The 26,865-nt window shown below is 39.0% G+C and overlaps 1 protein-coding gene across 2 annotated transcripts in view; it reads right to left on the bottom strand.

Moving 5' to 3' along the window:
* The window catches only part of GALNT1 (polypeptide N-acetylgalactosaminyltransferase 1), an 82,021-nt gene that overhangs the window by 45,524 nt on the left and 9,632 nt on the right, over window positions 1–26,865 (bottom strand). Inside the window, exon 2 of one of the 2 annotated variants that reach the window (XM_040586697.1) lies at window positions 19,785–19,960. The gene's annotated coding sequence lies outside the window, so the exon portion shown is untranslated. The remainder of the gene's footprint in view (window positions 1–19,784; window positions 19,961–26,865) is intronic. The other variant, XM_040586698.1, reaches the window with a different exon arrangement.

The raw sequence follows: 26,865 nt of genomic DNA on the forward strand, positions 1-26,865 counted from the left end.
GCTAATATTCCTCATGCTCCTCCCATGTAGTACACTCTGACCTTCTGGGCTCATCACCAGGAACACTAGTCTACAAATGCCTGTATTTTACATGGAGTCTAATGGCATATTGCACCTACATCACAAAGAAAAATGCTTTGCTTTCAGCCAACCAAAAATAAACACCCCTTTTCGTAAAGTTAAACAGTAAGTAAAGTGAAGCAAGTACCTGCAAGCTATTGTGATTGCTTACTAGGCATTCAAAGCTAAAGGTGTCAACTATATAATTCTGATGGTTAATAGTTTAAATTCTTATAAAACAATCTTTTATATATTTTTCAACATGCATACATTAAAAATTTAGAATGCCAGCCTTTGAAATTATCTTTTTTCCTACTGAAATTACAAGCAAGTTTTGTTACAAGGACTGCTTTTTTTCCATGACTGACAGGTGGGTAGGGCAGAGTCAAGAAGAGCTTGGAGCTTGTTCACTTACACTAAAATATGATAATTTTTTTAGATTTTTTTTTTTTTTAACCAAAAGGTTCCCCAGCAGTGCTGAAATGTTTCAAAGTACTCCCAAAGTATTTCCCAATTGGAATAGCTTACTGGTTAAAACCAGATATGCAAATATTCCTAACTTAGAAAATACATAGAAATAACACTCTTCAAAACCACACTAGGATTTGAAAATTTACATACACACAGTTTCTCTTACATGCTTTCAGCCTAGACTGAAGAATTTATTGGAAAGGAAAACTTTAATCATAAACCACGATTATGCAAAAACCTCACCAAAAAACTGCATCGTTAAGACTACCATTTCTTTAGTATTTAATTGTCATAATTTGATTCCTCACTCTCACACACACACGCTTCTTGAGTGAAAATACTATGACATCCCCCTTGTAAATACAGCTTATTCTTATTTGCAGGAGAGACACTCATGTCTCCATGCATCCCTATACACTTAAGTGGTATAGGTTTGGATGGCATAGTAGCGTAGGAGCCTATAGCTTTCCAGTTGTACAAGACTGGAAGGGCGTATATCCCTCTGCTTCCTGCATAGGTGTGCACCACATGCCAAGAAAGAGTTTTGTTTGGCATAATCTCAGTTTGCATCTATATAGTTTTGGTATACAGGGATGACTATATAAAATTAGGAACTGCGGAAGTATCTGTAAGTAACAACTTGATGGTAAAATAGCAGGTGAAGTTATACTACGAAACACTAAGTGAAGTATGTTAAGAAAAAAATCCTAGGGATTGGTTGTTTGGGTTTTTAAATAAACACAAGGATGGGCCTGAACTCTGGATCTTGGAGTCGCACTATAAGCACTGGTGATCAGGAGCAGTGAAAGAAAAATAATTTGTTACAGACTACTAACTGAAGAACAGAAACCAAACCACCACTACGCCATTACACAGTATCTGCTGTCTCAAGTGCTGGATGAACATCCAGTTTTATAATTTCAAAAAGGATATAGAAGGGTTAGAAAGGACAAGTCAGAAGGGCAAAAGGATGAAGACAATACCTTCATCACAAGATGTAAGTGAAGACAATAGCATTCTTCTCGGCTGGAAAAGATGTAACCCAAATCAAGTAGCAGGTCTATAAAATCAAAGGCTGCATGGAGATAAACAGAGAATAACTGTTGCCTGTTACTCCTACTTCTGATATTGGCAGAAATCAAGTGAATTTAGCAGAAAGACATTAAAAACCAAAAGGAACGTAGTCCCCACAACGTGTAGTTACGTTAGGGGAACTGCCTGCCACAGTACACTGCCAGCACTGCAAGTCTATATTCATCAGCTATTAAATATCCAGCCCTCACCCCTACTTCAGGTGGTCCCTGACTGCGACTCTCAAGTCACTGCACGCTAGGAGAGCACAATGAGGAAGTGTCATTACAGTTTCCCCTGTTCTCTTCCCATGATATACACTATCAACCACTGGCAAAAACAAGTACTGTATACAAATAAAATCTGTTTGACATGGTAAGACAGTACTTAAACTCTCCATACAATAGCTTTCTTCTTTTGCTCTAATTCGACATACTATAGAAATGATCTGGCAAAAAATCAAGTCATACCACCATCCTGCTTGCAGTTAAAGAAAACAACTGCTAATTAAAAATAGTAAGTTCAGACTTGTGAGATATTAGGCTATAAAAGAAAGTATAAAACACACAGGAGCACAGTGCTTAGGGGTCCTCAGGCTAGCAAGACACTGGTAGAACTGTAACCTACGCTTTCTGTCCATAAAAATACCAACTATATGAAGTGTTTTAAAATACATAGGCTGGCACTATATCTGCCTCTAATGCAAGAAAATTCCTTTGAGAGTTCAGTGAAATGCGAAAGAGACACTTTCTGAACCCTTTGAATCCTTTGAGTGTTCAGGGAGTGAGTAAGAGACAGCAATGCAAAACTTATTTTGCACACTGCTTTTTCAATTCACACACACTGATGGACCATCGATAAGGCCCTTTAGACAAAGGCTCTCACTCCACTGGGCTGTTGACCATCTCAAGTTACACTGTAATCACACTGTAATTTTACTGTTTTTTGAGACAGCACTTCCACTGTCTGCGTACCAGCAGAATTCAGGCAGCACAGCAGTGAAGCAGAAGGGCCCAGAAACTCTGCTGAAGCAACTGCTCTTAGAATGCCAGAGCCTTGACCCAGAAAGACAGCTCTACCATGCAGGGCTTGGGCTGTAAACTGGTGTTGGAGCCATGGTGATGGCCTCGCCCGTGGGAGCGGTGCTCTGCCTGAGAAGCTGCTTCTTCAGTGGAAGGGGCTACAGGACAACGTGAGCACACCGGTACAGCATGAACAAGGGTGACCAATTGGTAGATGCATTTGCAGAGACCTTGCAGTGCCACAAGTCTGAGCACCATGATGCAAGGAAGAAGAGACAGGTAGGCATTGCACTCAAAGGATAAGTGGATGGACACTCCCAAGGTGGTGGCTGAGTCACCAAGGTGGTGAAATTAGTGACTTGTGGCAACAGAAGGAAAGTCTGCAGCCATGCATTTCCAGAACAGTTATACTGCCTGGGATGCTGTTGAAAGACTGATGAGTCTGCTCAAGTTCAGCTCTTAGACAACCATTCCTTGCCTGTTCCTTCATGTGTGAATCAACAATACTACCAGGTGCAAACCTGAGCATATGAGCAGTGACTGCAGAGCTTGGAAGGGTAGAGATTAGCAGGCATGAGACCCAGACACTGCTCTCCTCAACTGCTGCAGTGAGAGGGCAAGATTCAGGCAGGAGCGCACACAGCCTGTCAATACTCGGCTGCACGGCTAGTGTCAAAGGCAGGCCTCTAAGGCCACAGGACCTGCTTTGAGGAATGAGGGCTGCTGGCCAGGATCTCAGTGACAAAGTGAGGCCAGCAGCATCACGGAAGGGCTCTTACACTACTTCTGTGAAGCACACAGAAGGTGGAAGCAGAGCTACTTTAGAGGAATAAAGAAACCTCCTGAGAGTGTAGGGAGGTACTCAATGAACCCTGGAGTTCAAGTTCAGAAGAAACGAGAGCAGCAACAAGAAAGGCACCTGTAAGGATGATGGCAAAAGCAAGGCTAAGAGTAACGCAGATCCACTGCTGTTGGGCGGGCAGCAGACCTGGTGACAATGGGTGTGGGAAATGCTAAGATACTCAGTGCAACTCCTTTGTTATTCGGTCCCCCAGATCTGCCCAAAAAGCAGACTGATCCTATTGTAGGGTCATTCTTTACCATCTCTGACAGGTCACAGTGATCCAGAGTTGCCTCAGGATTAGGAAAAAAAAAGCTATCATCAAGAAGGAAAAGAGTCTAGAGAACCACCTTCTAGTCAGTGTCACTACAGTCCCTGAAAAGATTACGGAACAAATCCTCCCGGAATCTATATCCACAAACAAAAAAAGAAAAAAAAATGGAAAAAAAAAAAGAGAAAAAAAGAGGGTGGGGTGGGGTGTGTGTGGCAACTGGGAACAGACAGCACAGATTCACCAAGGACTTGACCAACCTGGCAGCTTGCAGTAAGGAGAGGACTGGTTGGGTGAGCAAGGAAAGATCAGTGAATATCGTTTACCTTGCCTTTAACAAGGACTGTGATGACAGTCTTCCAGAGTACTTTGTCAGAACTGAACAAGACATGACCTTCATGAAGAAGTGGGCTATGAGGTGGGTGGACTGCCAGCTGGAACAGCAGGCTGCATGGGTTTTGATCAGCAGTACAAAATCCAGGTGACACACATTCACCAGTGGCATCTTTCAGAGGTCAAAACTAGAGCTGATGCTGGTTAGCATCTTTACCGAGAACCTGGGGGACAGGAACAAATGCATGCTCCGCAAGGTTGCTGGTGACACCCAACTGGGGGTGCAGCATGCAGATGATTCCCTGAAACAGTATCCTGGAATAGCCCTGGGTGGCCAATCCTTGTGACACCCAAGGGCTAGAAAAACAGGTGGGTTGAAAACCTCACAAAGTGCAACAAATGCAAGTACAAAGTCCTGTACCCAGCACTGAATAACCTTATTATCCATTTGGACTGGATGACAAGAGGCTAGGAAGCTGTTCTGCAGAAAGAAACCTTTAGAGCCTGATAGCAAGTTTAATATGAATTAATGCGTTCTTACAGCAAAGAAAGCCAACTGCACCTATAAACAAGTCCGGTAACCACAGCAATAACCCCAAAAGGCATTGGTTTAATAATTGCCTTTGCTACTGAGTAATGTAGTAACACTGAAGATTTTTGCCAAACCAGGCATTTTTCCTCCCTTCAATATACTGGATAATAGACCACAAAACCTTTACACCATGGAAGTAAAAGAAGTATTAAAAACACCTTGGAAGTAGAAACAGAGGCTGTAACTTGGCAAGAATAAACTGAAAGGAGGAAAAATGGCTATGTTCAAGTCTTGTTACTTCTGAAGTTCAAGTGATTCCCCCCTCCGACAAAATCCATGATACACTATAGAAGAAGGTCATCTTTAAAATTACTGGTCATATAATGTGCATTGTTTCACTTTACCACCTCTTTTACCAACACAGTTGGCATTGAAAAAAATGCTTAGTCTTTTCAATATGACACATGACTATTGAGTCATTTTTATCTTTGGACCAACTTCATCTTTATTTATACTAGTAATCAGTCTTCAATACGACTTTGTAACAGACTTGACACAGGACTTCATTGCTGTTATTCAATGAAATCAGGATCCTACACTGGATGTGGCACTGAAAAAGCTGATGTAAAGTTTGTTTTCCAAACTTGCAGATATGAATAAACAGAAGTTGGCACAAAGTAAGGGTTCATCAAGATCCTGGCACATTTGCTATTTCTAAGCCATTAATATCAATTTAAACAAAATGGAAAGCAATTAACTGAACAGCATATAAGAAAAGATTGATGGCCTACACAAAATTGAATTTTCAGCTCCTCAGTCCATTTAGTAATGAGGGAGAAAATACTGGCATACTCTAAGGTAACATATTAGGCATATGTATGGATTTTTGAACAAACTTCTGAAAAATGAAGCAAATGCAAATTGTCATTGAGTATTGTCTAAAACTTCATATATCTGAACTATTAATGAGGCCTATCTAGTTTAGTATGTCTCTATTTGAGAACAGAAGCGACTAGACTCAGGTTTCTGAAGTAGTTTTTCTACTGTGATGATGCTTGGGTTGGTTTCTTTTAACTGGCGCATGCTCTGTTAAATTATTAGTGCTTTGCAGAGAGCTCATTACCATCAGCTCATCAGTAAATAGGTCCATTTGAGGACAAATAAAGCATTGCCTAGTTTCAATGCTACAAAAGCAAATTTAAAATACCATTTGAATCAGAGGGTCAACCCATCACTATGCAAAACAGGTGTATTCTTTGGCTTCTTCACAGAAACACAAACACACCTGGTAAATTTCATCAGGCAAAAAAATATTCATGAGCTCAAGAATGCCAATACTCTCTTCTGCTCAGAAATTAACACAGAAGTACTCTTCATTGGCCTACACTCATTTGATGGATTTTGAAAGGTTTTAGTATTCAAAAGTCATCTGTTCAGTACAATTCAGAAACAGTAAGTTCTGAACAAGTGATGAGAGAAAACAGATCATACTAGTCTGAGCAGTATGACATTAATTCATTAAAAGCAAGCCTACTCTTCAGAAAAATCTGAGAAATATAGGTGAATAACATCAATTTCTATTCTTCTTGGTCTGTGTAGGAAGACTGAACTTCTAATTAATTAGAAGTGAATTTTCAATTCATAAGTCAATTTTTTAAATTGACCATTTGAAAAACCTCATCAGTTAAGTTTCTAAAACTGGTGGGCCTTGGAATGAAGGAGTAAAACAGAAACATAGGATTAACTGACTACACTTGAAAAACAAGGATGAACTTCACACAGAAGCAGAATTTATTGGTTCATAAAGGCCTTTCTCCAGTTAAATTAAAATGCATAAATATGCTTATAAAAGTAGAAGCTCTTATGAGATGAAAATCCTGCTCATCACATAGAAAAGCAATGCCAAAAATTGAACAACAGGTATGTACTCCATCCCCAACTCTGTCAAAGTGTATGGAACTAAGTCACTGTGCTCTTGAACCTCTGATTCTTCCAGTGTAAAATCACAGAACCATAGAATAATTTGGGTTGGAAGGGACCTTCTTATCTAAGTAGTCTTTACTTAACCTCTAAATTTTTATGACTAGTTCTAATATTACTTCTACAGATACATAGTGAGGAAATAACATTTCTAAATTCAGAAAAAACACTTTCAAATCCAAGCTCTTCTTTCAGTTACTGCAAGAAAATTTAAAAGACACTGCTATTTTGGTACCTATACTTTTCAGAAACCTCTTAACTACAATCAGTTAACTTCTGAAAACAATTTATCATTTTGCAAATTATTGCTTAGCAGTTTCTCAAATGAGTTTGTAAGTAGTATGTACTATCTTGATTAAATCTTAAAATTTTCAAGAAATCAAGCAAGCATTTGGTCAACACTTTCAAGTAGTTCCCACTACTACACAGTCCTTCCTGATTCTCTTCCCAATCAGCACTACTCAAAAATAATAAGTTGCAGATTAATAACTACCTAGTATGATCCAAATACTAGCTATACAAGAAATATGGTTTACCTCCATTTAATAAAGATGAAATGTGAAAATTAATTGCAACAGGGACAAAGACATGGAAATGATCAAACCCAAGAGGAAGCAAAACCAACTGAGACCACCTACTCTGGTAAAACCAGGACAGCCTGTATAATCCCTTCAGTAGGGCCCAGAAAGAACTGCCACGTGAAATTTCGAGGTGTGATAGCAGAAAAGTCTGGTAATTTACTGCCTAAAACAGGCATAAATTCAAGGGCATTTAAAAGGACAGCAAGTTGTTCAGACATACATGCTTAGTTTAATATAATAAAGTATATTAATACGGCATTAACATACTATACATTAGAATAGTAATTAATATAGTATATAAATACTGCAAATGTTTCTATAACAGACCAAGTGAATGATCAGAGATGTAAGCAGACCAGAAGTGTAATAAAAAAGAAATACAATTTTGATAAAATTAGGACAGTGTAAATTTCATTCAATCCATAATTGATTGTTTTCTAGATATAAGTTACTGCTATCAGCTAGTGCAAAACATTTTAAATGTAGCTCCCACAGGCAAATTGTTATTTAAGGTGAGGAAGATCAGGACTAATACAAAAAAATAATGTGGATAAACAACTAAAGATTTATTAAAAAAACAACTTCATAGGCTGAGGAGAATGGACTTTCAATAATCTAACAACTGTTTTCTTTAGCAACCTTGGTGCTAGATCTAGATGGGCAATCTTAAGACCTGTTGCCATTAAAAAGGAACAAGTGATAAGGTATGAAGAAAGATGGGTTTGTGGACTGGAATAACAGAATCAAGATAACATTTAATAAAGTATATTCAATAGTATGCACCGGAGCATGTAACTGCTCTCAGCTGAAGAGTTTCAATAAAGCAAATGCTCATAACAGTAACACTGTGAGCTGCCACTGTCATCCAGTCATGGATAAAAGGCCAATGAGATTTTTGGATACATCATTTAGGTATTCTTAGACATAAAACCAGAAACCATTGTACGAAGCACAAGGCAAGGACAAAGGGAGAGCTATGTGTTTAGCAAACAAGATGTTTCAGAGTAGAGCCCTGCGGATTTGTAAGAGACCACTGCAGGGAACTGGACACAGTGATCCAGATGGCCCCTTCTACTCCTCCTCTTCCAGCCTGGAATTCATAGGAGAGTAATGAACACAAGTGAAAAGGCCTAAATATATCACTTCCAGAAGCAAATGTAGATGCCAGATCTTTTTCATAAAACTCCTCCATACGAGCTCTGTGTTTGGGGTGTTTGGTTTTGGGGTTTTTGTTTGTTTGTTTGTTTGTTAGCCTTTTAGAAGGAATAAAATTCTCCCAATAGATTGTTTCTGAGAATAAAAAATTATTCACAGAACTCCTCAAATGAAAGTCTCTGAAAAGCTGCTTAAGTTACTTTTTCCCCCCAGCTGTTAGCCAATACTTTTCCGACTGACTTTAAGAGAGCCCAATGTTGCTTGCAGAGAGAAAGTGCAATAGGCAAGGTTTTAAAGGACCAGATGAAGAATATTTTAATCAAAAGTTAAAAAACAATTTAATCCACAGATTTTGGATTTACATTCTCTTTTACAACAATTTTTGCTATTCAAGAAAAAAATAAATAGATCCAGGAGGGAGACAAATATCGCCTCTCAGAATATCACTGTAAACACAAAAGCTCAAGAAGATAGCTAAATTTTGGAAACCAAAAATACAAGTGCAAAGACTACTGTACTCATATAAACAGCTGAGATTTGCTAGACTCCCATGACTTTAAAGTAGCTTTCAAATGACTGAGGCAACATTTTAGGTTTTCTGTCTGCTCTCCAGGTTGAATGAAAATTATTTAAAAATAGACTTAGTCAGGGATTCTACAGACAATTCCATTCTCTCAACTGCTTTGAGATTTAAAATATACTTCTGATTGTTCACTGCTCATAATAGTATACGTTATTTAATAATACCAATCCTATACAAAAAAAAAACCCTACACATTTTTACAGTGCTGCTTCAAATATTAGAAGTACATCATTAGTTCAATTTAATTACAACATGATGAAATGAATACACAGATATATAGTACCTTGAAGTCAACAGCAGGAAGTTTTTGCACAGTCATTAAGTTATTGGGTATTAACAGTACTGGCAGGCAGGTTCAAAACTCCATTTTTCAGGTCTTTTCCTTCTTACACTGAACAGCAGACATTGCCTCTCGTGACAGCTACAGAACAGGCAATCCTTTTAGGAAAGTAGATTTATAAGCTGATAGACAGTTACTTCTTTTCCTGAAACAACTGCAGTCTTAAGTTGGGCTACTGATGCCTCAGATGCTGACAGAACAAACATTCCTCTTCAAAGCCACAGCTACTTCACATACGCACTCTGGGAGCACTACTGAGTGTGCTTGACTTAAGAATAACAGCCAGCTAGAGAATACAGACAGTATTTTCATCGGTATCACAGGCAGCATGAAGACAACATGCAATTGTTACCAACAGCAGCAAGAGAGGATTTTAACGTCAGTGCTAGCAATGCATCAAGCTCCTAAATCCCCAGCATATAGTAATTAATGGCTGAAGATGCATCAGTAAGACTTAAGCTTTCTACTACCCTTTGCCTAATAGGTTGAGGTAGGATTTTCTTTGTTTTTTCTTTTTGGAAGAGTCACAGTTGGTGACCCAGCACTTAGCTTTTTCAGTACAAGCAACACTCCTGCCAATCAGCATCCCAGAGCTGTAAAGTGACTCCAACATTTAATAAATCCCTGAAGAGCTGTGCTAGTTGGACTTCCAACCCCAACACTACAGGGCTAGAAGAGGAAAATACAGGTCACATCAGTACAGGTGTTCTAGGTGAAGACCTCAATTTCCTCAAGAAAAACAATTCTGTCATGTGAGCTACAGACCTTGCAAGTTCATTATTACTCAGAAGAAACAGATTTTTTAAAACTAATTTTAGCTTCCTTATTAGAACTAAATGGTGGTTCCAAGGCTCTTTTTAAGAAATAAAAAGCTGAACTACCCAAAAATTATATTACAATGGGATAGTGTCACAGTAGTAGAGATCAGGCTATTAGTACACTATTTGCTGTCTGCAACAAAAACCTGTAAACACCTCCACGTATTTTAGATACTCAAGTTTGTGACATGATGTAACACAGCCTGAAGGCTTCCAGCCAAAAGAAGCATCACTTGGCCTTACAAGGCACAGATTCACTAAGATCAAATGCATGCAGCAGTCAAGAATTTCTAATAATCAAGAAATCACACAATTCAAGAACTATTTAAAATCATCTCACAGGTGCAAGATGAGCTATAAGTAGAATAGGCTAGCTGACAACTTCTTTTAGAGTTAAAATTCTTACTGGAAAAAATTAAGATTTACTATTGCAAACAATCTTCTTTAACAAATAACAAGCACTAGATTAGACTAGGTGGTAGTAAAAATACAGCAAGCTTTTCCCATTCTCGATGCTCATATTTTCCATCTTCCTTTATAATGTTTCTGCATAGTTCAGAAAATCAAATTTACTTCCAAATTTTATTAGAAGTTCCACATTAAAATGTCAAACTGCAAACTCAGTTTTTACCAGCTGACTGAACTAAAAAGAATGCTAATCTTATTAATAGATCACTTTTAATACAGATGTGTCAAATATCAGTAGAATTTTCAAATTTTGTAGTATTTGCTTTGAAATATTTTGAGAAAATAAGCAGGTTCTTCTTGAAAACACTGATGAACACAAGTTGGCATTTATTCTACTATTGCTAGAAGAGACGAAAACTAGCAACTCACGTGTCTGTATTAAAGAATCACAAATTTCAAGAAGAAATCCTTCACTGCTTAAAGGTCAGAAGAATTCACTGTTGCCAAGCTAGTTACACATTTTTCATAGACGAAGACCTAAGCAGACTATGAACAATCAAGTGAATAAATCTTCTACAAGGCATCCTTGAAACGTTCCTCATACATTAGAAAAATTGTTAAATCTTGCAAGCTATGTCTCAAATATTCTAAAATATCAAACTTCCATAAAGCTTCTGATTATTCTTCAGCTTTTGGCTTTGATACATTAGATCTAGAGTGGAATAAAATTGTTCATTAATTCTTCAAACAATTTTAAAGACAGCAGAAAATTACATAGGCAAATACTCATCATTAAGGATGAACCACTAATGGGCAAAAATTTGAATTAAAGAAAAGCAGAGTCAGCTAATTAGAAAATACTATAAAGGAGATTCCTGGAAACATAGGGTAAATTGCAGTGAACTGATTAAACCATCCTTACGTGTGTAACTGCAGAAACTTCAAATTCTGAAAACTTCCTATCGTAGATTAAAAATCCAGAAGGGGAACTTGAAGAAACAGCAAATGCATTCAAAGAACATTTTTTCTCTCCCTCCAAAATATGTAGAAAATATTCAAGAAAATAGTAACTGTTATAGAAAAAAAAGCTTTGAAAACACCACAAGTAAACAAAAAAAGGATACTACATGCTGGGACCACGGGGTGTTTATCCTAGAGAAGCTGGCAGAATTCTGCCCAGAGTAACTGCAGAACATGCTGACAAATCAAACACTGGCAGATGTCAAGTTAAAAAATGTTTAATAGGACAAGGCATGTGACTAAATGTGAAAATTTAAAGAATTAGGAAATGTAATTTGACAAAATAAGGGTGACAAACATTTAACCCATGGTGGGTTATATTCTCTCAAATAAAATGAAGAATGGTGAAGAATTCAAAAGTTTTGGTAATAAGCTTTACTTCCAACAGTGACACTACAGATAGTTTAAGAAAAAAATACTAAAGATACACCACCACCACCCCCTCCACATCTAGGGAAATACCAAAATACTAACCCTAAGTAGCTCATCAGGTTTTAAGGCCTAAATACTTTTTGAAATACAGAGAAAATATCAGATCTCCATCCAAAAAAACTAGTAACCCCCAAGAAAGAAAACAACTTGAATATATGCTTCTGTTCCTTTTTCTCTTTCCCCCCATCTTGAGCTTGAAGAGAAGGATGAGGAGCAGAATGAAGTCCCCATAGTCCAGGAGGAAAAGGTCAGTGACCTGCTGCTCCACTCAGACATGCACCAGTCTATGGGGCCAGATGGGATCCACCTGAGGGTACTGAGGGAGCTGGTGGAGCAGCTCACCAAGCCACTCTACATCCTTTATCAACAGCTCTGGCACACTAGAGAGGTCCCAGAAGACTGGAGGTCAGCCAATGTGACATCCATCCACAAGAAAGGCAGGAAGGAGGATCCAGGGAACTACAGGCCTGTCAGACTGACCTCGGTGCCAGGGAAGGTTACGGAAATGATCATCCTGAGCACCACCACACAGTACGTGCAGGACAGCCAGGGGATCAGGCCCAGCCAGCATGGGGTTATGAAAGGCAGGTCCTGCTTGCCAAATCCAATCTCCTTCTATGACAAGGTGACCTGCCTTGTAGATGAAGGAAAGGCTGTGGGTGTTGTCTACCTGGACATTAGTAAAGCCTCTGACACCACCTCCCACACCACTCTCCTGGAGAAACTGGCTGCTCATGCCTTGAATGGGTGTACTCTACACTGGGTTAAAAACTGGCTGGACAGCCAAGCCCAAAGACCAGTGGTGAATGGAGCTACATTCAGCTGGCAGCAGGACACCAGTGGCGTTCCCCAGGGCTCAGTGCTGGGGCCAGTCCTGATTAATACCTTCAGCGACAATCTGGATGAGGGAATCGAGTGAAACCTCAGTAAACTGCAGATGACGCCAAGCTGGGCAGGAGAGTTGATCTGCTGGAGGGCAGGAAGGCTCTGCGGAGGGATCTGGACAGGCTGGACTGATGGGCCAAGGCCAATTGTATGAGGTTCCACCAGGAGAAGTGCCGAGTCCTGCACCTGGGTCACAACCACCCCACGCAGCGCTACAGGCCTGGGGAAGAGCGGCTGCAAAGCTGCCTGGTGGGAAAGGACCTGGGGGTGCTGGCTGATGGCTGGCTGAGCATGAGCCAGCAGTGTGCCCAGGGGGACAAGGCAGCCAACAGCACCCTGGCTTGTATCAGAAACAGTGTGGCCAGCAGGACCAGGGCAGTGATCGCCCCCCTGCACTCAGCACTGGGGACGTCGCACCTACAATACTGTGTTCAGTTTGGGGCCCTCACTCCAAACGGGATGTAGATGGGCTGGAGCTTGTCCAGAGATGGGCAACAAGGCTGGTGAAGGGTGTAGAGAACAAGTCTTATGAGAAGCAGCTGAGGGAACTGGGGTTGTTTAGCATGGAGGGAAGACTCTCTACAACTACCTGAAAGGAGGCTGTAGGCAGCTGGGTGTTAGTCTCTTCTCCCATATAACAAGCAACAGAACAAGAGGAAACAGCCTGAAATTACAAAAGGGGAGGTTTATATTGGATATTAGGAAAAATGTCTTCACTGAAAGGGTGATCAAGCACTGGAACAGGCTGCCCAGGGAGGTAGAATTACCATCCCCCCTTGGAGGTATTTACAAAACAGGTAGAAGCAGTGCTTAGTATGTTTCAGTGATGGACTGGGCAATCCTGGGTTAACAGTTGGACTTGATTTCAAAGGTCTTTTACAACCTAAATTATTCTATGAAAAGCCGGATCAGATATGGAGAAAAAAAGAAAAAACGGCATTGTCCAAGATTTGTGCCCCTTTGCTATCTCCCTATGCAAATTAAAGTCTACATCAAAAGAAAATGGCTGTATTTATACAGACATGCCACAGCTCTGAAGCATACATTCACACATGAAGTCTGTTTTCACATCATAAAGCTGTCTGCTCAGCAGGTAACTTCTGCTGCCAGCAACTGTTTTGTACTTAATTAACATGCACAGTATTGCACTAAGGATAAGATTCTTCACATCCATCCTTCACTTTCCCTCTTATACTCACTTGCTTTAGATTTAGTTTTTCTTAATTCTGTCTTCCCAGAGATCTCTGACAACACAAGCTTGAGAAATACCATGCTTCTAAATTTTTTATTTCTATCGTCAATCCATGCAAATGTACACACAGTATAAAAAGAACAACGATGAGATTTTCTTCAAGGACCTATATATTTGTCCATGTAAAGTCTATTTCTAAAGTAGGCATTGTTTGTATTTTGGGTTCTAGTTTGAATAGGTAAACAAGAAAAGAACTGTCAGATAAAATGCTAAATAGGCAGAATAATAAAACAGAGTTCTGGAAATCCTTTAGAACTTGGGGTCAATTGCCAGATTGGACAAGAAAAGAAGAAACTGAAAGGGAGAAGTTGCTATAATAGTTTGCAAACAGCCCAGTACAGCAACAGCTCTTCTTCAGGACTAGGGTCCTAGGTACCTTGTCCCCACAGCATCTTGGTCTTTAGATCTGGTACTGGTATTTCCAAACGACCAGAGCTTAAACTCCACAATTCAGACTTCAGGTGAGCTGTAGAGGTTTATATGCTGAAGCACCTGTGATGCCTGACAGTATAAGAGAATTTACACAATTATGAGTACTGTTCATTTTGAACTGTTCAAAGACTGGTTTCACATTTTGGGACAGTCTCACAACAGAAATCTACTCTCCTTTTCAGTGCATTTTCCTCTTTGATATTCAGCAAGCAAACTATCCTTAACTTTCCAGCAGGCAGCAGCTCTGACCAATTCTGTTCCATGCAAGCAGATGCACTTTCCTTCCCCCATTGCTCTTACACCTACATCTCCTAGGCTGCTATCACACAAACAAAAATTAAGATAACAGGTGAAGCAGAGACAGGGTGAAAAAGTGATCTTCTGCTGCTGCTGGAATCAAGATTATATAACGAAAGGAGGAATAAGGAGGAGAAGACAAGACCTCACCTGTCTAAGAAATATGCAACTGCCCATATGATTCAAAAAACCTGAAGCACACAGTATTCACCTATCTACCTAATGTCCTTCTGTAACTGTAAAAGTAGAAAATGATAAACAATGGACCTAAGCATGGAAATTGTAATTAACCATGGACATGTCTAGCTCATTACAAGTTATGTGCAGGCAGAGTTTCCATATTCCATTAAGTGGAAGGGAGAGAATTCTGTTTGATCCACCCAGGTCACATGCCAGTCCTAATGGAAATAAATGAAACTGATTTTACATTAGCAGTCCCTACAAATATGAATACATGAAAAAGCTAGATTGGCAGACAAACAAATCAAAAAGCCCAACTGAATAGTCATGAAAGACTGGCAGAAGTTTGATGGCAAACAAACAAAAAAGACAATATCTGGCTGTTCAGCAGAATAAAATCACTTTTAATTGAAGACTACTGAGACTATACAGGAAAAAAAAAAAGAAAACCACCAAAGACTAAAAAAGACAAGAAATCCAGTGTATTAATTTCATTGTGAACAACTTTGTCCTCTCTCCTCTGCCCCAAACCAGACATGTTAGATAGCGTTGTAAAAAAAAAACTTACAAACCAAGACTTCATTTGCCACTATTTCTAGACAGACTAAATGCTGGCTACATTGAAGACTTTCCTTAGACTCATCTCCAATACTACAATAAATATTTTAAGCCTCTTCATATTCACTAAAGTTGTACTTCCAAACAATTTAGAAAAAATAAAATAAAATCCACTAGTTAAACTTGGTTTGCTGAAACTTCAAAATATAAAGTATGATCACCGAGACCAAGAGTATGTTGCATTTAGGTCCAGCCAAGTATGACAAAGAATGTCTTGGGTTTATAGTTTTACAGAATGAACTTTATTCTGCACTCTGGACCAACCTTTATAAAAAGTATACCATTATTAAATAAGAGAAGGCATAACAAGAAAGAAAAAGGTCTACATCAAACAGGCAGATGTAAATTTAAAGAAGCACTTGGGTTGCCCTATCAAGTCACTGTATTCACAGCATTTATGCAGGACTGGATGCAAAATTTGGATTTCCAAAGGTTAAAACAGAACCACTGAGCACTCTTTAGTGCTCTCAACTTCATTGAAACATAAACCAATTGATATTCAAGTTCACAGTTGGTCAAAAAGCCGTAGTATGGAAACAGTAAATTGAGTCCTATAGCAAATCAGGATTGCTATTCTCTAACAGCTTCAAAAATCTGTACTCCTTTTAAACAAGCAAACCTACCATGTTTTGAGTTCATTTGTGAAAGAAAATGCTAGAAAAACACAAATCAGTAAACAGAAAAAATTAGTTTTCAATTAGATCACAGAAAGTATTTAAACAAAGTCATTTTGACAAGAAAAATGCTATATTTTCAGCATTCTGTAATAAATACTTCCAAATGTTGCTGGATTTTATTTCTTAATACTCTAGAGGAAAAATGGCAGATTCGCTCACACGTTAAATGTCAAGACTATACTCTTACAGCTAGTGACTCCAATAAAATGTTTTCCATCTAGCTTAACTTCTAAGTTTTCATACTAATATGAAAAAGGTTTGGCAAATTTAAATAAAATAGCCATATCAAGACATAGGCATTGCATCAGTAAAGGGAAAAAAAACCCAACAACTTAGAATTTGTTATTTCTTGCACTGTGCAGTAGTACAGAGAAATCTGAAGTCTGATATGAAATTTAAGGTAGAAAGTTTATTTCCTGAAAGAGTTCACATTTCCCCTCCAGTTACCTGTAAGATTGATGCTAAGAATTTTCTGCATAGTTGCATAGAGAAAGAAATCAGTAGAACATTAGGTACGGCAGAGATGTATTAGACTTCAGTACATTACTTAAGTTTCTTCAGATACTTAGGTGCTTCCTACTTTGCCATTTTTTTCCAGAAGTTGTCAGGCACTTTGTAAAAAAACACTTAATATATAATTTGACACATCATTTTTTGAAGGTATAAAGCTGGTAGCAACTCTAAGCTTTTTTACAATTCAAAATTCATATCTGACTAGAAGCCAAGAGAGAAACAGGTCACTGTAAAAAAGGTTAATCTGTCAGAAAACATTAAAAAAGGGAATAAGATGGAACTGTTTTGCAAATTCAGCTATACATTAATTGGAGACTGCAGCATTCGAGTAATACAATCACTTTAAAAAGTACCTGACTAAATTTAAAAAGTCTCTTTTAAAATTTTGTGCTCAAATACATTTTAAATTACTTTTCAGTAACCTTTCCAAAAGATTTGCAACTTCTCTGAAAATACTAGTCTTTACAACACGAGAAAGTAGACATGCCTAAGAAGCCATACCATAGCTAAACATTCACCACCACACTACTGCGTAAGTAGTTGCTACTCTATCTTCTCTCTCATTCCAATATGCCAGCCTCCTGCTTTGCCAGTAAAAATTTACACAGCAATGAAGAAACTCAACCAGGAAATAATACAACTGAAAAATAACCAAAAACAATTGTGTTTTTTCAGCCACATCACCCTCCCAGTGCAAACCCAGACCAAACAATACAGACCAACCAGGTAACCCCCCCCCCCCAACAGCAGTTATTTCCACTCAAATCCATAACCTTATTAAATTCACCATTAAAGTCAACAACCAAGAGGTGGTCGGGCTACAGCAGAAGAAATATCAGTGGAGCTATAGCTCAAAAGACCATAAGCCTTAAATCCAGAAATAAATTTTAAAAAAAATTACCGTAATTTTTTTTTTATTCTGAGTAGCCTCTACTAATGTTTAACAGCATTAGGTAATAATTTTGGATATATTTTTCCTTCTCCCCTGAAATTATGCTTGTTCAAGCTATACTTTTTAAGCACTGAATGTAAGAGTACATGCCAGATTAAGATCTTTTGAAGTCAACTGGAAAAGGATCCACTTAGACCTGAAACAGGCTTTTTCCTTTTTACCCCACTGAACCTGAACTTCAAAGTTAGTCCCAATGAGTTCTTCACAACTCAGTCTGCGAAAATTAATCTTATGAAATGTGCTAACAGGTTTGCACGAAATAAAAAAATAAAGGTGAAAAATAAGCACAAAATGTCAATACCAAGGATATCAACCAGAAGACAACATTTAAAACACTAAATACATTGAACTGGTTAACCTTTTTTGCCAAAGGAAACATATTTGTTGTACCACATCTTTGCCAGTTTGTCCCATTAAATTTGGTTCTCCAACTTGTTTCAATCAAGCTAAAAAAAAACCCAAACAGTAGTACGTGGGAGATGCACAGAGAGAGAAGGCTTGACAAGAGCTTAGCTGTTAAACATGTCACTGGACAGCCAGTGACACAGTGGCCTTGGCTCATATGACAAGGATGCTTTAAGGGAACTGTATGTACTGTAGAAACACAGAAAAAAACCCCAGACTTTCTTATTTCAACTGGATAGAAAATTGATCTGCATTCCAGTTCATTGCCCTAGGTCACTCTTCTCAAGGTGATTCTCATACTGAGAAAGTAAAAGTACATTTAGGAAAACTAAAAATGGGGTGCTTTACCCACTTGGGTATTGTACTTTCTAATACCCAGAGACAACCACAGTAACAGATTAAGTTAGGCTTGCGCTAGTATCTAAAGGCATTCTTATGGACACCTGTTTAATAGCTGTAGACAACTGCACCAGCTCACCAGGACCCTGAAGGAACACAAAAAATATGGAACATGAATTTGGTGGATTGACCCTGGCTGGACACCAGATGCCCACCAAGCCACCCTATCAATCCCCTTCTCAGCTGGACAGCGGAGAGAAAATATAATGAAGAGCTCATGGGTCAAGACAAGGACAGGGAGATTACTCACCAATTACTGTCATGGGGAAAACAGACCAAACTCAGGGAAATTAGTTTAATTTACCAAACCAGAGTAGGGTAATGAGAAATAAAAACCAAATCTTAAAAACACCTTCCCATCACCCCTCCCTTCTTCCTGGCTTAATTTCACTCCCAATTTTCTCTGCCTCCTCCCCCACAGTGGCGCAGAGGAACAGGGAATGGGGCTGTGGTCAGTTCATCACACGTTGTCTCTGGGGCTCCTTCCCCCTCAGGGGGAGGCTCCTCACACTCTGCCCCTGCTCCAGCCTGGGCCCCCCCCCCATGGGAGACAGTCCTCCACAAATTTCTCCAATGTGAGTCCTTCCCACAGGCTGCACTTCTTCACACACTGCTCCAGCATGGGTACCCCCAGAGTCACAAGTCCTGGCAGCAAACCTGCTCCAGCCTGGGCTCCTCTCTCCACGGGTCCTGCCAGGACCCTGCTCCAGTGCAGCCTTTCCAGGGGGTCACACCTGGCATGGGGCTGTCCACTGGCTGCAGGTGGATATCTGCTCTACCAGGGACCTCCATGGGCTGAGGGGGACAGCCTGCCTTCACCATGGGCTGCAGGGAAATCTCTGCTCCAGTGCCTGGAGCACCTCCTCCCCCTCCTTCTTCACTGACCTTCAGGTCTGCAGAGTTGTTTCTTTCATTCTCAAGCATCTCTTCAGCTGCAGGATTTTTTCCCCCCTTCTTAAATACATTATCGCAGAGGTGCTACCACCATTGCTGATGGGCTCAGCCTTGGCTAGCAGTGGGTCTGGTCTTGGAGTCGGCTGGCATTGCCTCTATCAGACATTGGCGAAGCCTCTAGCAGCTTCCCACAGAAGCCACTCCTGCATCTCCCCCCATACCAAAACTGTGCTATGCAAACCCTATACAATGCAACGACAAAGTAGTAGCATACATGCAGTCTCCCTTTGCTCTAAGATACATCCAAAGCAGACAGACCTGACCAAAGCATCAAAAATTCCTAGATCAAATTTTGTACTAACCTCCTCTGCAGGTTCACAGCCATCTGGATGGTCCGCTAACACTGGTGGCAAAATCCCAATACATTGCTGTAGGGCACCTGTGGGTAGGGACCATAGAGCAACAGACTCGCCTAGGTCATTCTGACATGAATGTAGAAGCAGAAGAGTTCTTCCATCCACAAGGTTTTAAGGCTGTCCTAGAAGAAAAACAGAAATTCAGATAAGCTCCAGATTCAATTCTGGCATAGCTTGAGGTGGAAGGGGAAGGGAAGGAAAGTTTCCCAGCATTTAAGACTTCAAAATCCAAAATCCTGTGCAAGGGAGAAGGAGCCAAAAGACTGCTTCTAAAAAGAGGCAGTGAACTGAGCCTGTGAGGAAAACAACATATGCAGGGTAGAGTGGAGAGGTGGAACAAGTCATCAAAATTTTTTAGCCTTTCAGATGATATGATTTAAGTGGGAGGACTGCCTGTCCTCCCAAATAAGCAGTTCTCTATTTTTGAGTTCTATATATGTCGCCCTCTATCCAATCATAAACACTTAGCACAACAAACTATGAATTGTTCTTGATAAGGCTAGAAAACAGCCTCCACAACAGCACACATTCACATGAGCAGCTCCCCAGATGATCATTCTTTTGGACTAAATTTTTCCATACATATTCTAGTTTATAGATGTAAGGGTTTTTCACATTCTTTCATCTCTCGCCCACAAGTTAAACATTAGCATTTATAACGACAGCTTTTGTAAAAAAACCAGGTGTTACTAATCTAACACTGACCTGATGCTTAAGAAGCAATGTTTTTTCACTTCTAAAAGTGACATCTCAAAAATGATGGCTGAGCCTTTCCAAGGCTTTGTTAAAATTTTAGCAATATTGAATGAACTCTTTCAAATCTTTTCCTTTACCCAGTTGATACAGCACTATCTGAAGGAAATTCTAAGCAGCTGAAAAGTAAACAAAATATCTTAACAAATAAGAAAGCAGATTTTTTTTCAATGTTAAATGCTTGTAACCTGCCTACACTTAAGGAATATTTGCCATACATCATGACCTTGTGTGTTGTATTTGCCATATTGTATATGAGCCTACTAAGTTATTTAAGTTTACTGTTCTGTTTAAACTGTTGGCTTTATGCATTGCCTGTCCAGATGAAGAATTATGTACTAGGGAGGAAAAAAAATTAAGATGCTGACACTATGATAACATGACAGTAGGAGGAAATACATGGTAAGGAAAGCTAAGACTGGCAGTGATTGAAAACATGTTTGTCAACTGCTTATTCTGAAACAAATTATGACCCCCAGTACCGAGGCAGGTGCAGCAAGTATAATACTTGGCAGTTTCCCATTTTTTTGGATATCAAAGTAGAAAGGGAAAATGTCTCAAGTCCTAATTTTGTTCTCCATTTGAGGATAGATTACCAAAATACTGATAAAACATACTGATAGAATAGGAATAGTAAGCAGTTTTATATCCACAGAAGTGGCTTACAGTCTGAATTTTAAAAGAGTGGCTAAGAATCTCCCAGAAATAACATCAATTTTTATCAAATCTGAAAAAAATAAGGACATTTCAAAGGGCCAGAAAAATACGGGTTCACAGGATGATCCAAGCCACACCCAGCAGGACATAAAATCACATGATTGTTACCTTTCTGAACGTGTTAAATATTAAGAGATCATGACAATTCTGAAGAGATCCAACCGCCTTTATCAAAGCAAATTAGTCACAGGCTTCAAGAAAGTGAAACACACAGACTTCTGTGACATATCTGACAAGGCTCTACACATTGTACTGTCACATACAATACAGAAAAAAAAATCAGCGATGCTTATGTTAAATTAACTTTTTTTTATATCACTTTTCTTCAATAAAACTCAAGTGCCTTACAGAGATGGAGAACACAATCCATTTTTACAGATGGGGAAACTAGTCCATTACTGGCTAAGCAGCTGCCAAATCTGGGATTAAGTTTTATTCTACTTGCTCAAGAGTTGTAACTGAAGTATCTATCTATACATCTGTCCAGTTCGATGAAGATCCATATTCTAGTGATTTTGCTAATTTAAGTATTTCTTCAAAGGATCCTAAGACAACAGGCTCTTCGTTCAGTGTGCTCCAGACACTGGACAGAAATAGCTCCTATAAAACCCACAAACAAAAAGCGAACAATAAAAGCAGGACACACAGAGAATGGTCCACGTTGCCATTAGTAAGCAAAGCACATCTACCAAGGGCAGATGTTCGCTTCGTCATAGTGAACTTCCACACACTTAAAAGCATGTAATTTCCCTTGATTTTTCTTTGGGTTACAAAAATGTCAATTCGGTCATTCTTTCTGCACATACCATCTTTCATAAATCACCAGTCATTACCATCACCCTCCTGAGGCAAATTAACTGTGCCTACATCTTTCTTGAAGTACAATAACAAAAACAGATACAGTACTTTAGCCTTACAATACAGAACAGAGCAAGGTTCAACTCCACATGTTCTCTAGATTATACCACCATTTATTCATGCCAATACATAACACACCTGTTCTTTCTAAGGAACACTACTTTGTTAACTCTCATTTTGTAACTCATGGTTTGCAGTCAGGGTGGGGAACGGGGTGGCAGGAACAACTTAAACAGTTGTTCACCTTTTGGTTTTGTGCTATTTTGACCCACATATAAACCATTTCACTTATTCTTCTAAAATGCATCCTATTCTTTCAGGCCATTTTCCCAACATTTGAGATTCTTCTGAATTACTTACTCTAGGAGAACCTGCTTTAGCAGGGGGTTGGACTCTGCTAAATGATTTCCAGAGGCCCCTTCCAACTCTGACCATTCTGTGATTCAGTGAATTGCCAGCCCAGCTTCGTGTATCTGCATTTATTCCCAAACATATCTTGTCTTCAGGTCTCACAATCATATGCTATTCCATTGCCCAATTCATGATCAGGAACAATAGTCTGAAACAACTACACAAAATCCCATACAATAAGCTTTCCCCTTGCTGAAAGTGAACTACTGAAAAACAAAACTCTGGCTACTGTTAACCTGATGATTTTACATGCATGCTAAAACAGCCTTTTTTTTTTAATCTAGGCCACGTTTCCTTTGCTTGGTCTGTAAGAGTATCACATGTGGCTTTCCCCAGTCCATAAACTTCCTGTTTTAGAGGATGTTAGACTGGCTTGATAATGCATTTCTGATCTTCACAGAAGGCTTTCAAATTTGCTTCCCTAAACAGCATGTTCAAAGAGGACTATCTTACCTGTAACTACATCTCTTCAGTATTCTACTCTAACTGGATTTTCCATTATATCCTGTCAAGAACAAAAATCAAGGCATAGTATGTGTGCAGAACTCACTGGTGATTTTCTCATGGTTCTGGCTCAAAACAAAAGCCATTTTAGCTAGAAACAGGCAAAAGAAACCAAGGTAAAGAAGATGCAGTGTGCCCTTTCATTTTCTTCATGTAAATCCAAAGTAACCCAGAAAAAACTAATAACCAACACACACCCAACCTGATGTGGGCAGGCAAGTGGGTTTGGAGACAAGGACACCAACAACAGGATATGTAGGTGAACAAAAACAAGAAAGCATCTGCTGCAATAGCACTTACGAGTACGTAGATTAAGGTTACCAGTAGCCATTAGCTTTCAATGCTCCATACAGCGTTACACTGCTATGCAGTCTAAACTGAAGACTACTACTGCTTTTAAACTGTGCATACAAAATAGCCCACAGACTTCAAAAGAAATTATTGGAGCTGGGATTTTGGAATTTGGAATCCAAGCAGCTTCTGTTAATAAGTTCTTATATCAACTCCCAAGTATTTCACAGGATGAAGGTTAGATGAAGATATTCTAGGTAGAGATCTCCCTTGCCAATAATTTTTACTGTCCTGTTTTATACCCCATTACCACCATTCTGTCATCACAAGCACCAGTAGGTGCCTCAGCTTTTTTAAGTGACACATAAAACAAAGAAAGGGATTTTTTGGAAAACTGAACTTTAAGGGGAATTGAATACTCTTGAGGTTTTTATTTAAACCAAAGCAAATTTTAGCTAGCCACTCTGATATCCTGACCAGATTCAAAGTCACAACATTGAGTACAAATATAATTGTCTCATATTAAGTGTCTATGCTGAATAGTCTGAATATTTGCACTCACATTATTCAGAGAACTCCCTTCTAACACATTTAATGTTAATAACAGCAACGATCATGCAGAGTTATCTATGCACAATAAAATACCTATTTCCAATTGTCACTCCATTCCACTTACCACTTTCACCTCTTCCCAAATATAATATTGGATTAACTATGATTTTTCAGTCATGCATTACCTTCCCAGTCTGTACAGTCAATTTCTCTTTATTCAGTGACATACCACCCACCCCACACAAAATCATACAGTTGCCATAAGGTATGTAGCCAACTCCATTTCATCAGCTTGTTTTTCTACCAGCTCAGTCCAGTGGTATGACCCTGCACATGACCAGAAACATGAGAGTAGGGGAGTGAATAGGAAAGCATGAAAAGGAGACGACATTATTAGCCTGCCATGAAACTCCAGAGAAAACAGATTTATAACACTAGGAAAACCACATCTTCTACCTGTTGGCCTTGAAGTGACCAACAATACATAAAAAACCCCAGAGCATACAACAACACAACCACGGTTTTATTCCTGAAGTCTCCATGGCTTTATCTTATACAGAAAGACAGCAAAGAAAATAATAATTTAAATAAATCTTTCCTAATGGAGACAATCCAAATATTTTTTTCCTGCATGCAATTTGTCAGAAAAAAGTAAGATCCATAGGTGTAATTTATAATACAATCAGCAAACCATAAACACAGGTATGTGCTGAACAGGTGTAAAGTACACACTGCTACCATACTATCTCCCCAAAACTTATAAAAAATTGTCAAGGTAACAGTTATTTCGATCAAGCTGACATCTAAAGTGTATGACCTTACTTTTCTTGTAGGTTCACCAACGAAGCCATGATTCTGGCAAGTACGGCCATGCAAACAACACAGCATCGCCTTCCTCTCACAGGCCTCCTGCCTTCTGAGGACACTGACTCAAAGCAACACAAGCCAACACTAGCAGTGTATGAAAGAGACCAAGAGTGATTGAACCCACAGGGATTTTTTTAAGGAAATATTAATTTTAGAAGTCACCTGCAAAATGCACACACACACGCCCCCAAATCAAGAATCCAGCAAAGCCCATTTTCACTTTGCTTGAGTGTATTACACTGCTGGAAAGCAGAAGAAAAAAAAATACAAGACAATCTACTGCTCTCAACAGTAAAACGTCTACTATCATATTCAGCATCATTATTAAGTCTCCTTGGACTATAAGAAATATCTTTGTCATAATTCAAACAGTACCTATGCGGAATTACTTGGGGGAAAAAAAGCTGTCTTTCATAACCTCACACTGCTCTCCGGAAAGACAAAAACCAAATTATTTGTAAATCAGGAGCAGCATTACAGGTCTGTAAAGATGACAGAAGTCTTTCTTAACTATTGTGATTCAAAAACATTAGTAAAGCAATCATCACAACCAATTTATTTTGATAGCATTAACATATATCAGCCTTAAGTAAAAGCATGGAGCATCAATGGTCCAGGCATGCTTGCCTTCACTGGGACTATCAACAAAGAGTTGTGTGTTGACTGTTGTGAGCTGGCAGACACCCTCTGCACCTTCTCTTCAGCCACCAGGAAACAGTACACTCATTGTTTCACAAGTATGCAAAGCAACCAACGTGGATTCATATGGAGGATGTGAGCCACAGAGCAAAATATATTAGACACCTCTCAGCTCCTTCAGTTGACAAAGCATTCACTATGAAGGAACCCAGAAGTGAAAAAAAAATAAGATTTAGTGTCCACTACAAGTTTCATTTGTTTATAAAGAGTGGGTAATTTAGCTTTTCAGTATTTTTTCTATTGTAACCAGCTACTGAAAACTCAAAGACTGAGCTGTACTTCCCTCTCAAAATCTCCTATTTTGCAATAGTTTCAACTCCAGTCTTGCCTTCTCTCCCCTGGCTCACAGAGCTCAGGTAGGACCAGCAGTAGGCGCACACCCCTGACATAACAGACAAAATGCTTCCTGTATACAGAGTGTATACTTTGGACCTCACTGACAACTCTTCACCACAAGTCACATGAAACTCAGGAGTCATCAGATAATTATCGCTTACTGTGACAGCTCAAGTAACCATCTTCCTCAAAAAATGTGAGTACAGCCACAGCCTTAAACCAAGCAGCAGCAACTAGGCAGAACCATCAACCTGCTCCAGTATGTCAACTGGCATTAATCCCAGCTGCCTATACAGATGTGTGCATGGGTATGTACACTAAGTGGATTACTTCAATTTAGTTCTTATGAATGTGGCTTGACTTCCATTTTCAGAGTACTGTCCTTTGCTAGAAAAAGCATACGTGACGTTAACATTGGCAAACAAACATAGGATCCCTTCAGCTGAGAAAGATGATGCCTTCTGTTTAAGCTTTCCTAGTCTGCCTTGACTCATTAGAAAAAAAGTTCCCAGACCTGCTGAGGAAAACAAAAATCCTAATTAATTATGAATACAAAATAGTTAAATACATAACTACGTTAAAATCAATCACAGCTACCTTCATAAATGTTCGGTAAACTTGCATGCCCTATGATGACCAATGCTTTCTTCGACAGTGAGCAGAGAGCTTCAGGAAAGCAGCCTGCTATATTCTCAGGTATAATACTCTACTGAATAATCTATAACCTCTCTTTCTGATATACTGCAAAAAAAACAAACAGCAGGAAAGCTTACAGGGAAAGAGTGCAGGAGAACAGAATTTAGAAAATGATAATATAAATATAATAAAATATACAATATACAATAAATATAAATTAAATATAAATATAAAATATAAAATTATGATAAACTGAGTTATTGTCATACCCAGTTTCTCCATTTCCACTGATAATTTTTAATGGAACTACAGAGAGCAAGATAACCACAAATATTTCCCATTACCTCAGATACACCAGGGGGATGCAAAATTATGGAACGTTCATACATGCTGCTTTAATGGT

The sequence above is a fragment of the Falco naumanni genome, chromosome 3 (genome assembly GCF_017639655.2).
Source record: "Falco naumanni isolate bFalNau1 chromosome 3, bFalNau1.pat, whole genome shotgun sequence".
Classification (NCBI taxonomy): Eukaryota; Metazoa; Chordata; class Aves; order Falconiformes; family Falconidae; genus Falco; species Falco naumanni.